The sequence below is a fragment of the Myotis lucifugus genome, unplaced genomic scaffold (assembly GCF_000147115.1).
Source record: "Myotis lucifugus unplaced genomic scaffold, Myoluc2.0 scaffold_310, whole genome shotgun sequence".
Taxonomy (NCBI): Eukaryota; Metazoa; Chordata; class Mammalia; order Chiroptera; family Vespertilionidae; genus Myotis; species Myotis lucifugus.
Genome location: NW_005871358.1, coordinates 383,500 through 394,855, shown reverse-complemented (window position 1 = coordinate 394,855; position 11,356 = coordinate 383,500). Strand labels below are relative to the sequence as shown.

General features: G+C 46.8%; 1 long non-coding RNA gene across 1 annotated transcript; it reads right to left on the bottom strand.

The window, feature by feature from the left end:
- Positions 1-10,041: 10,041 nt before the first annotated feature.
- LOC106699097 lies at positions 10,042-10,943 on the bottom strand. The gene is made up of 2 exons (XR_002832052.1): positions 10,667-10,943; positions 10,042-10,574 (listed from the first exon to the last, which is right to left on the bottom strand). It is a non-coding gene; the product is annotated as an uncharacterized LOC106699097 (long non-coding RNA).
- Between the last annotated feature and the right edge of the window lie 413 nt (positions 10,944-11,356).

The following is an 11,356-nucleotide window of genomic DNA, read 5'->3' as shown; positions in this document are numbered from 1 at the left end:
GAGGATATTTTTCCACTGATATTTAGAGAGAATGGAAGAGAGAGGGAAAGACAGAGAAATATCGATGTGAGAGAAATACATCGATTGGTTGCCTTCTGCAAACGCCCTGACTAGGGCCCAGCCCGTGAGGAGCCTGCCACCCAGGTACTTGCCCTTGACCAGAATCAAACCCTGGACTCTATCCACTGAGATATGAAAATATCAGCTTGAGATATGAAGACTGTTTTATAATGTTGCAAAACGCAGGGCAGTTCCTGTGGCACCAGGGGAACTGACTGAGGGAGAGGGGGGCAATTAGCCAGCCTGGGCAGGGTGGTAGAAAGGGTCTTGGATTCTAGTTCTGGGGATCCTGAACCCCACCTCTGCTTGCTCATCTATAAAGTGGTATGTTTCTACTCTGCCCATGGGAATGAATACAATAAATGCCTACATATGTACTTGTAAAACATTTTGAATAAAAGAAAGTTGTGGGCTGAGAAGGGCATTGCAGGATCATGGTGCAGCTCTTGGGGACAAGAGAATGACAGAAGGTTAGGTGGGTTTTAAGTATCTGGCAGTTCTTTACATGAAGCTGAAACCCACTTCCCTGCTATTGGCATCCACTTCCCCTGTTCCTGCCTGCAAAGGCCACCGAAGGCCGACCAGTCTTCCACATGCCAGCCCTTCAGCTCCTGCCTACCTCTGAGAGCCTTTGGTTTAGGCCTAACTCCAGCGTTCTCTCTCCAATCACCATCCAGAGCTGAGATCCAGAGCTGAGAATGCAGGTGCAACAGGTGAGACATTTTATATTTGGTCTGTGGCTGTGATCAAACTGTTTTGGCTGCTACCCCTCCCTTTGAGAACATCCAATCTCCACGCATTTGTACTCAGCCAGCCCATCCTCGGCCACAGCTGATTGGGTCAGGAGTGTAGATTTAACTCAAGCTGGGTCAATTGGGTTTGCTCCTGGGAAATTAGAATTGGCATCCAGACATGCACAGGAATCTGCCTGTGGCCTGACCTGAGAACATGGAGCTTTGGATTTAGTGGGTAGCCACTGAGAGGGGGTGGGGTGGGGGGGTGGGAGGAATGTGTGGAGGCCTTTCTGTTGTTAGGTCCCTTGAGATATCCCTATAATAAACTCTTCTCCTTCAACTAAGCTAGCTTGAACAAGTTTCTCTCTCTTTTTAAAAATGTATTTGTATTGATTTTGGAGAGGAAGGGAGAGGAGAGAGAGATAGAAACATCAATGATGAGAGAGAATCACTGATCGGCTGCCTCCCGCACACCCCCAAATGGGGATCGAGCCCACAACCGGGGCATGTACCCTTGACCAGAATCGAACTCTGGACCCTCTATCCACTGAGCCAAACCAGCCAGGACAAGTTTCTCTTTCTTGCAACCAAAATAACCTTGACTAGTCGAGCAGTCCTGTGTATGGTTGTGGTTAAGTCAACAGTTGTGTTGGAGCAAAGAAAAGAGAGGTGGGTGATGATTTCAAGGCAACCCAAACTTCTCTTCATCCTTTTGAGAGAAGAAAGGGCAAAGACAGTGGCATGTGAGGAAAGAAATCCAACTGCTAATTTCTTTTTCCTGCCAGAGGAGAGGGTTTCTGTAGTAGACAGATTCTGTGGTGCCCCAGATCCCTGCCTCCTGGTGCCCCTGTGTAATCCCTGAGGGCCCAGGGACTCTATTCTAACTAGTAAAATATAGTCAGGTGATGGGATACACGTGATTACCTGTACATAAATACCTAAGATTGTAGTGCTCCTCTTGCCAGGGACTCTTCCTTGCTGGGTGTGATGAAGCCAGCTGCCATGTTGTGAAAAGGAAGTGAGGGCCGCCCACAGCCGACAGCCAGTGAGGAACCGAGGCCCTCAGTGTGAGAGCCTGCAATGAAAGGAAGCTCTACTAATAACCACATGAGTCTGGAAGCAGGCCCTTCCCCAGTCGAGCCTCCGGTGAGACACAGCCCTGACCTATACCTCGATCACAGCCATGAAGAGGACTTCGTTAAGCTGTAGCCAGACCCATGGCCCACGGAAACGGAGAGATAAACATAGGTTGTTTTAAGCCACGAAGTTTGCCATAATTTGTGATGCCGCATTAGTTTCTTTCTCAGGCTATAAATCAACATACAATGAAAGAAATCTGCTTGATGTGTTTTCAAATCAACCAAAAGCAAATCAGAAAACTCAATTACAGACCTATACGGGGTGTCCCCCCAAAAATGTACACACACACTGTAACAGCTGATAGCTCAATTTTAAAAATAAAATCTATTTTAATAAGCACTGCCTTTATAATTATTCAAAGTGTGTGTGTACATTTTTGGGGACCCTCTATATTTTTGCCTCTGTAAGATCCCAATGTGATCAGGACAATACTGGGTTTCTCAGCTACGCAATAGATTCTAGAAAATCCTCTTCACGGTGCGAGCCTGAAGGCAGAAAGGACAGGGCCAGGGCACCAGGGCCCATCTCCAGGTCCCACGTGGCCAGGCACTGAGCACACAACACACTTAGGGAGCCTGGGTGACTTCACCAGGATCCTGCGATTCCAGAGGAGGAGGGAAGAGGACCTGCAAAGCCAGCCAAGTTCAGTGCCATACCTCCGCTCATTAGCCGCTGCACCTGGCTGATTCTGAACTAAAGTCTTTGGGGAAACAAAAATGTGAAAAGGAACATCTGTTTAGAAATAGGCGTGTCATGTGCGGCAAGAGAAGGGTAGTGATGCTAAGGACTCTGAGTCAATGCAGGCCAGTGAGAGCTACTTATCTGGCCTATGTCTCTGGAAGAGGAAGAAGATGGAGCTGGATTAAAGGAGAAAAGGCACCTCCCTTCCCAGTCATGGGAGAGCATCTGGAAGCCAGGAGGCCCCAGTGTGCTTTGTGGCTTCGAAGAGAACACGGAAGAGAACAAGTCTCTACCTCGAAGAGCTCGGTGCCATCTGTATATTACCTCCAAACAGCAGGAATAATAATGCACTTAACTCAGGCACTGCCTTTATTATACCGAGTTCAAAGGACTTTTAAAAGGGGGGCTGTGGCTTTATGGGTTTAGGAAAGCTGGATTCTGGGAAACAGTTGGCTTCTATTTCTGGCTCTACTGCTTGTTTTTCTGTTGACCTGGTGTGCAATAGGAAGGGTCTGGCGAATCCCTTGGAGCCAACTGTCCCGAAAATGTGGGGAAAAGGCAAGGAACCAGAGCCATACAGACACCCCTGACATTTCTGGTTTTCTAAAAGCTTTTGAAGCATAACTCAAAGCATTTTTTGCTTCTGGTTGGAGGGAGGAGGCCAGGAATGCATGACAGTGCCAACACAGATTGCATGACAAAAGCATTTCCTGTTCCCTTGGTGGCTCTGTTACAATTATCCTTTATTTACCACCGAATGCCCAAAAGGCGTGAGTCTATTCCATGGCTCTCTGATGTCCCTCTACCAGCTAAATCTGAAGGTCAGGGGGATGAGGAGTGCAAGGGTCCCGCAGTGCCACAGGCAGGTAGGCCAGAGTTGGGGCTACTACATGCTTTGGTCCTGGCTTGAAGCCTTAGAGTCTAAGGCAGGGTTGGCAAGCTTTCTGTAAAGGGCCAGATAGTAAATATTTTATGCTTGGGGGCCAGATGGCTCCGCGCAACTCCTCAGCTCTGACACTGAATGAAAGCAGCCATAGACATTATGTAAATGAATGGATGGGGCTGTGTGCAAATAAAACTGTATTTCCAATAAAATCAGGCATTGGGCTGAGCAGTTTGCCGAGCCCTGGTCCAAGGGATTGAAAAGATTAGAGCTTTTTCTTAGAGAAACGGCAAGTCTGACTCTAATGAAAGCAGCTGCAAAGGCGATGTGGGGAGGGGCAGGGAGGCCCTGCGTTTGAACCCTGGTCATCTGCGTAGTGGTTGTTACGAAGTTCTTAACCTCACACTCAGAGGTGTCAACGTGGGCATCACTTCCTGGTTTTGTGGCCCGGGGCAAGTTAACTACTGTGTGGCCCAGATTCATCACCCAAAGACAGAGATAATGACACTTAAAACTCAGAGCGGCAGAGGAGGCCTCCTGGGATGGCACTGGGAAGGCACTAAGCATAACTGGTATTTATTTAGTCTAAATTTGGCGACTGTTGAATCAGAAGTCTTTAGCTCTGCAAGTAGGCTTTTTCCTTCCAACTGTATAAAATGATGTTTATCAAAGTTGAAATGAAATCAGTACTTTTTTTTTTTTTTTGAGAGGGAAGGGAGAGGGAGAGAGAGAAACATCCATGTGAGAGTGAAACATCGATCAGTTGCCTGCTGCACGCGTCCTGACTGGGGATCGAATCCATTACTGGGTATGTGCCCTGACCGGGAATCAAACCTGCAACGTTTCAGTGTACAGTAGGAGGCTCCAACCAACTGAGCCACACTGGCCAGGGTGAGATCAGTACTTTAAAAAAAAATATTTTTATTGATTTCAGAGAGGAATGAAGAGGGAGAGAGACAGAAACATCAATGATGAGAGTCATTGATTGGCTGCCTCCTGCACGCCCCCCACTGGGGATTGAGCCTGCAACCCGGGCATGTGCCCCAACAGGGAATCCAACTGCGCACCACAGACCATCCCCCCAACCCCCTTCCTAGGTCGATGCTCAACCACTGAGCCACACAGGCTGGGCAAGATCAATACTTTTAACTGCATCTAGGACACCAAGGTTGAGTCCCTACACCAATTCATGATAGTAAACATTGTAGGAGAAATGACATAAAAGAAAAAAATTGTATCGAGAATATCACCCTTAAGACCATGATTTGGACAAATTAAAATCTTTTAAAAATGTTTCAGAGTTAGGTTATATACATTTGAAATATAGGGTGTCCCCCAAAATGTATACACACTTTAATAGCTGATAACTCACTTAATTTTCAGTCCTTTTCAGGTTTAACTGATTTGAAATAATGGTTGAAGCCAGACTAAGCTCTGAACACAGAAAATGAATCCTAAAGTGCCACTGGACTTATTTTTTTATGGGGATAAAGTTTATGGTACAAAACTGGCAACAGTAGACGAATTGAGGGCGCACAAATACTGAACAAAATGATTCTTGATGTTTGTGATTCCATTGCTTCGAGTTATCAGCAGTGCCTGGACCAGAATGATCACGAGTTTGAAAACAGGCATGGACAAGAAAATTATTCATTTCTGTCGATTCTTTTAAATTTTTGAAAATGAACTGTATGTTAATAAACACTGACTTTATGAGCATTCAAAGTGTGTATACATTTTTTGGGGACACCCTGTATAAAAGGAATGAAGAGGAACCCCCTACCCTTACCACCCACCCTCGGACCAAATACTGATTTTTACTATTAATAGTTCTCCTAAAGGAGGGTGTTGTCCAAAATAGGTGAGTACTACGACAGTTTTTAAGAGAAAGGCTCTTCTTTCATCGCTTCTGGGATGGATTCTAGTAAAAACACGGAGATGCTAAGAAACAGAACCCGGACCCTCCAGCAGCAAAAAGCCTCAGCACGTTCACGTGTGAAGTTCCAGTTCCAAATGACGCTTCTTCATCGTGTCCACCTGTGTTGACTCACCTGCATTCAGGTGATTTTCCAAACAGCAAATCACAAGGATAGGAACAAGCTTCTGGAATAAGACCACAAGGCAACACGGTGGGAGAGGGACACACAGGAATCAGATTTAGGGGCCACAGAACTGTCCCACTCCCACCCCACACGGGCCCTGTGTAATACATTCCTTTGATTGTCATGAGGAAACCCCTCCAGAAAAGTGCTGCTCACTCAGAGCGGACCCGGACCAAGAGAAGATGCCTCGTCAGATGAGAAAACTGGTGAAGGGAACGGACAGAATCAGGTGCGAAATGAGAAGGGGAGAAAGAAATGAAAATGTCTAATACACCAATACTTTCTAGAGCTTTGAAATATAATATTAAATCTCAAGCAAAATATTTAGACTGATTTTATTTCTTGTCCAAATTTGCCAGGGACCCCTCATTCATCCATCCATCCATCCATCCATCCATCCCTCCCTCCCTCCCTCCCTCCATCCATCCATCCATCCCTCCATCCCTCCATCCATCCATCCTCACCTACTTGCTTAGTGCTATTAGGTGTCTAGCATTGTTCTAAACACTAGGGATGCAGCAGTAAACAAAACAGGCAGTCTTTGCTCTTCTGTAATTACATTATAGTGGGTTCAGGTTGGATCATCCTGGGCAGCCTTCTTTTTTTTAACCCTTACTCAAAGATATGTTTTTATTGATTTGAGAGAGAGAGAGAGAGAGAGAGAGAGAGAGAGAGAAACATTATTGGTAGCCTCCCACACATCCCTGACTAGGAATTGAACCCAAAACCTTTTGGTGTATAGGATGACACTCCAACCAACAGAGCCACCTGGCCAGGTTATCAGCCTATTTTTTTATGAGCAGTATCCAAATTCCTGATAGCACACAGGACTTTCTGACCCATGACCCCAATCTGACAAGTGCAGAACACATGAGAAGGCAGGTGGGTGCTAAAGAGAATTCATTAAAGGGATATCTATGACTTTTTTGTATGAATATGAGCTGGGTCAGAATAATTTATAATTTAATTCCTAGAATTTAAGCACCACATCATGAAGCATTTTAAGAAACTACTTAAAATTTTTATTTTATTTTCCCTCATGCCAACACCAGGGTGTCGTGTGCTTAAACACCATCATTTCCACAAACAGGGCCTTGTCACAGCTGGGTTACACACCACCATAATTTACTTGTTAGCATCAGGAATAATAATGAGTTTGTTTGAATGGTAACCACAGCCTGATTCTGAAATATGTGTTAAAGGGAACAGGCCGGGAGGCTAAGAGATATAACAAAATACATTTGGAAGTGAAGTGGAGGAGCAACTGGGAAAGGGCCCGGGCCGCTTAAATAACTTTGGTGGCGGTGAGGGAACAGGTCTGAAGGTATCTTGTCAGAAACTGAGCATTTCCAGGTTCTTAGAAATAAAATATCCTCATTTGACAGAGGAGTAAATGAGTCTAGAGCAGTGGTTCTCAACCTTCTGGCCCTTTAAATACAGTTCCTCATGTTGTGGTGACCCCCAACCATAAAATTATTTTCGTTGCTACTTCATAACTGTAATGTTGCTACTGTTATGAATCGTCATGTAAATATCTGATATGCAGGATGGTCTTAGGCGACCCCTGTGAAAGGGCCGTTCGACCACCAAAGGAGTCGCGACCCACAGGTTGAGAACCGCTGGTCTAGAGCGCGTAAGTGACCAGGCCACAGAACTCGTAATGGCAGAACTAGGGACAGAACCCAGATTTCCTGATTCTGGGCCAATGCCTGTTTCACTCAGTTGAACTGTCCATTATCCATTGTGTTTCAGATAATCCAACTGGGTCAACCAGTTTCCACAAAATCTGCCTATTTTAAGAATCTCCACAGTAAGATAATTAATATAGTATGTACTTTCTGGCGCAGGAAAATGGTTAAAGAATTCAAAATCTATTTAGTGAAAACTAACAGTTTTATCTTTTTGTTGTTGTTGTTGTTAATCCTCACCCAAGGATATTTTTCCCATTGATTTTTGTTTAGAGAGTGGGAGGGAGAAGAAGAAACATAATTTTTTTTTGGAAAATATATTTTTATTGATTTCAGGGAAGAAGGGAGAGGGGGAGAGAAAGAAACATCAATGATGGGAGAGAATCATTGACTGGCCGCCTCCTGCACGCCCCACACTGGGGATCGAGCCTGTAACCTGGGCATGTGCCCTTGACCAGAATCGAACCTGGGACCCTTCAATCCACAGGCTGACACTCTATCCACTGAGTTAGTGGTTCTCAACCTTCCGAATGCCATGACCCTTTAATACAGTTCCTCATGTTGTGGTGACCCCCAACCATAAAATTATTTTCGTTGCTACTTCATAACTGTAATTTTGCTACTGTTATGAATCATAATGTAAATATCTGATACGCTATATGTGTTTTCCGATGGTCGCGACCCACAGGTTGAGAACCGCTGCGAGTGACTGAGCCAAACCAGCCAGGGCAAGACATATAAATTTGAGAGACACATTGATTGGTTGCCTCCCACATGCACCCCAACCAGGGCGTGGGATTGAACCTGCAACCAGGTACGTGCCCTTGACAGGGAATTGAACCGGAAACCCTTTGGTTGGTGGGCCGATGCTCTAACCACTGAACACACCAGCCAGGGCAGATTTATCTATGTCTTCATTTTTGACCCTAGGTCAGTGGTTGTCCACTGGGGCCATCTGGCAATGTCTGGAAACAATTTTAGTGGTGACCATTGGAGGTGGAGTGGAGGGGGCATGGGAAGTGCTGCTAAACATACAGAGCTTACCATGCACAGGACAGCTTCACGCCACAAAGAATGATCTGGCCCCTCACGCCAGGAATGCCCAGGCTGAGACACCCTGTGCCAGAGACAGAAACCAAAATGGGAGCTCAGATGGGAAGCTACTGAGCTGTCTGGACCATGGGGGAAATGCCACGTGGATAAAGAATTTGCCAGCAAAGCAATGGTTTCAAAAAAGAATTCAAAACTTCTTTGGGCTCCTAAATCCAAAATCTTTCCCATCCTATTTAAGCAGGCATACATTCATTTCCCTTCACTTTCTGGTGCTTTCCAGATACTGAGTTGTGTGTTGTTGTTTTTAAATAATGACCCGTGGATATTTTTCCTGTTGATTTCTAGAGAGTGGAAGGGAGAGGGGAGAGGAGGGGAGAGAGAAACATCCATGTGAGAAAAACACATTGACTGGCTGCCTCCCACACACATCCCCACCAGGGCTGGGAAACCTGCAACTGACATATGTGCCCTTGACTGGGAATCCATCCAGCGACCCTTCCGTCTGAAGGCCAACACTCTAACCACAGGGCAAACCAGCCAGGGCAATGCTTACTTTTTTTTAATTTTATTACAAATTGAAGGTTTGTGGCCAACCAGCATCAAGCAAGTCTATTAGTGCTATTTTCCAATAGCATTTGCTCACTTCATCTAATCCCATTTTGGTAATTCTTGCAATATTTCATTTCAAACGTTTTCATTATTATTATGTTGATTTGCGATCAGTCGGCAATCAATATTGAGAAAACACCCTCCACCAGCAAAAAGGACTCACTGAAGGCTGAGATGATGGTTAACATTTTTTAGCAATAAAGAATTTTTTTAAAAATCCTCACCTGAGGATATATTTTCCATTGACTTTTATTTTTTAATTATTTTTTATTTTTTTGTTACTCCTCACCCAAGGATATTTTCCCACTGATTCTTAGAGAGAATGGAAGGGAAGGGGAGGGACACACAGAGAGAAACTTTGATGTGAGAGAGACACATCCACTGGTTGCCTCCTGCACGCACCCGGACAGGGGTGGGGGATCGAACCTGCAACCGAGGTACGTGCCCTTGACTGGGAATCGAACCTGGGACCCTTAGGTCCACAGGCTGACACTCTGTCCACTGAGCCAAATCAGCTGGGGCTTCATGGACTTTTAGAGAGTGTAAAGGCTGGGGAGGCGGGAGGGAAAGAGAGAGAGAGAGAGAGAGAGAGAGAGAGAGAGAGAGAGAGATGAAAGAGACATATGGATAGGTTGCCTCCCCATCAAACCTGTAACCCAGGTACATGTTCTTTTTTTTTTTTTTTTTTTAAATATATTTTATTGATTTTTTACAGAGAGGAAGGGAGAGAGATAGAGAGTTAGAAACATCGATGAGAGAGAAACCTGCACATCTCCTACTGGGGTTGTGCCCGCAACCCAGGTACATGCCCTTGACCGGAATCGAACCTGGGACCTTTCAGTCCGCAGGCCGACGCTCTATCCACTGAGCCAAACCGGTTTCGGCCCAGGTACATGTTCTTGACTGGACATTGAACCCAAGACCCTTCAGTGTGCGGGCCAATGCTCTAAACACTGAGCCACACCCGCCAGGTAAGCAATAAAGTATTTTTAAACTAAGGTATGTACATTTTTTAGAAATAATGCTATTGCACACTTAATAAACCACAGTATCATGTAAACATAAAACATATGCACAGGGAAACCAAAAAATTCGTGTGACTCACTTTATTGCAATAGTAAGGAACCAAGTCCACAATATCTCCGAGGTATAACTGTAAGTCCTGATGGTGCTACTTCTTGTCCTCACTTCTCTCCACTCCCAACATTCATTCACTTAAAAATGTTTAAAAATGTATTTTCATGGATTTCAGAGAGGAAGGGAGAGGGAGAGAGAGATAGAAACATCAATGATGAGAGAGAATCATTGATGGGCTGCTTCTGCACGCCCCACACGGGGATCCAGCCCGGAAACCCCAGCGTGTGCCCTGACCTCCTAGTTCCGAGGTGACACTCAACCACTGAGCCCCGCCGTCTGGGCAATTCATTTAAAACTTAATTCCCCTCCTCGACTCCCCAAATTTAAACACAACCCGCTCACTCCTGACAAGGCACAAAAGCGCACCCCAGCCCAGATCCTGCAGTGCGGGTTACCCCAGGTGGGCACCTTGCCCTTCTCGTCCTGCCGGGCACTAGCTGAGCCCCTTGGGCGGCCACTTCATGTTTCCGGGCCTTCGTGTCCTTCCCTGTAAAACAGGGAGTTTAATCATAACCATCCCTTCCTCTCCGGGGCCCTCTCGTCCGACCACTCCCACCACCAAGGCTCCCAAGCGCTCACCGGAGTCCACACTGTTCGAAGGTTTCTGAATATTTTCCTGTCTCTGACGTAGGGGCTGGGGACCCCCATTCTACAAATGGGGAACACGAGGATGGGCTGCCCCGGAACCGGACCACGGCTCACAGCTTTGAGGGAAGGGGCTGGAGATCGGGGGTCTTCTCCAAAGCCCCGTAGCACCAAGGGGGGGGCGCAGACGAGCTTCTCGGCCGTCCCGGCCCCTCCGACCCGGCTCCCCCGCTGGGCGACCGGGAGCAGCCGAGAGGCTCGAGTACCCGAGGCAGGTCCCCCCTTCGGCTCCGGGACGCCGGCCGAGGCGCATGCGCGCGCGCCCAGGGACCCGCGGGGGGCTGGCCGCCCGCGCGAGGCCCCGCCCCGACGCCACCTGGTTGTCAGGGCATCCGGGGCGGGGCGGGGCGGGATGAGAACGCGGCTGAGTAGACTTCCATTGTTAGTTAATCGCCTTTTGCTTCCTGAAGCTCTTCGGAAGCTTCTTCGGAGTTGTTCTTTACTGTCCTTTGGTTCCTTCGCTTTCCGACTGGACGGAGCCGATTTCCTGTCCCCAGGCGCACGTGTTATACCCCCACCGCAGGCAGACTCCGGCTTTAAGGCAGTGGTTCTCAACCTTGGCTGCACATGAGAACCACCTGGGAATCTTTTTAAAATCCTGATTTCTGGGCCCCATCCTCCGGA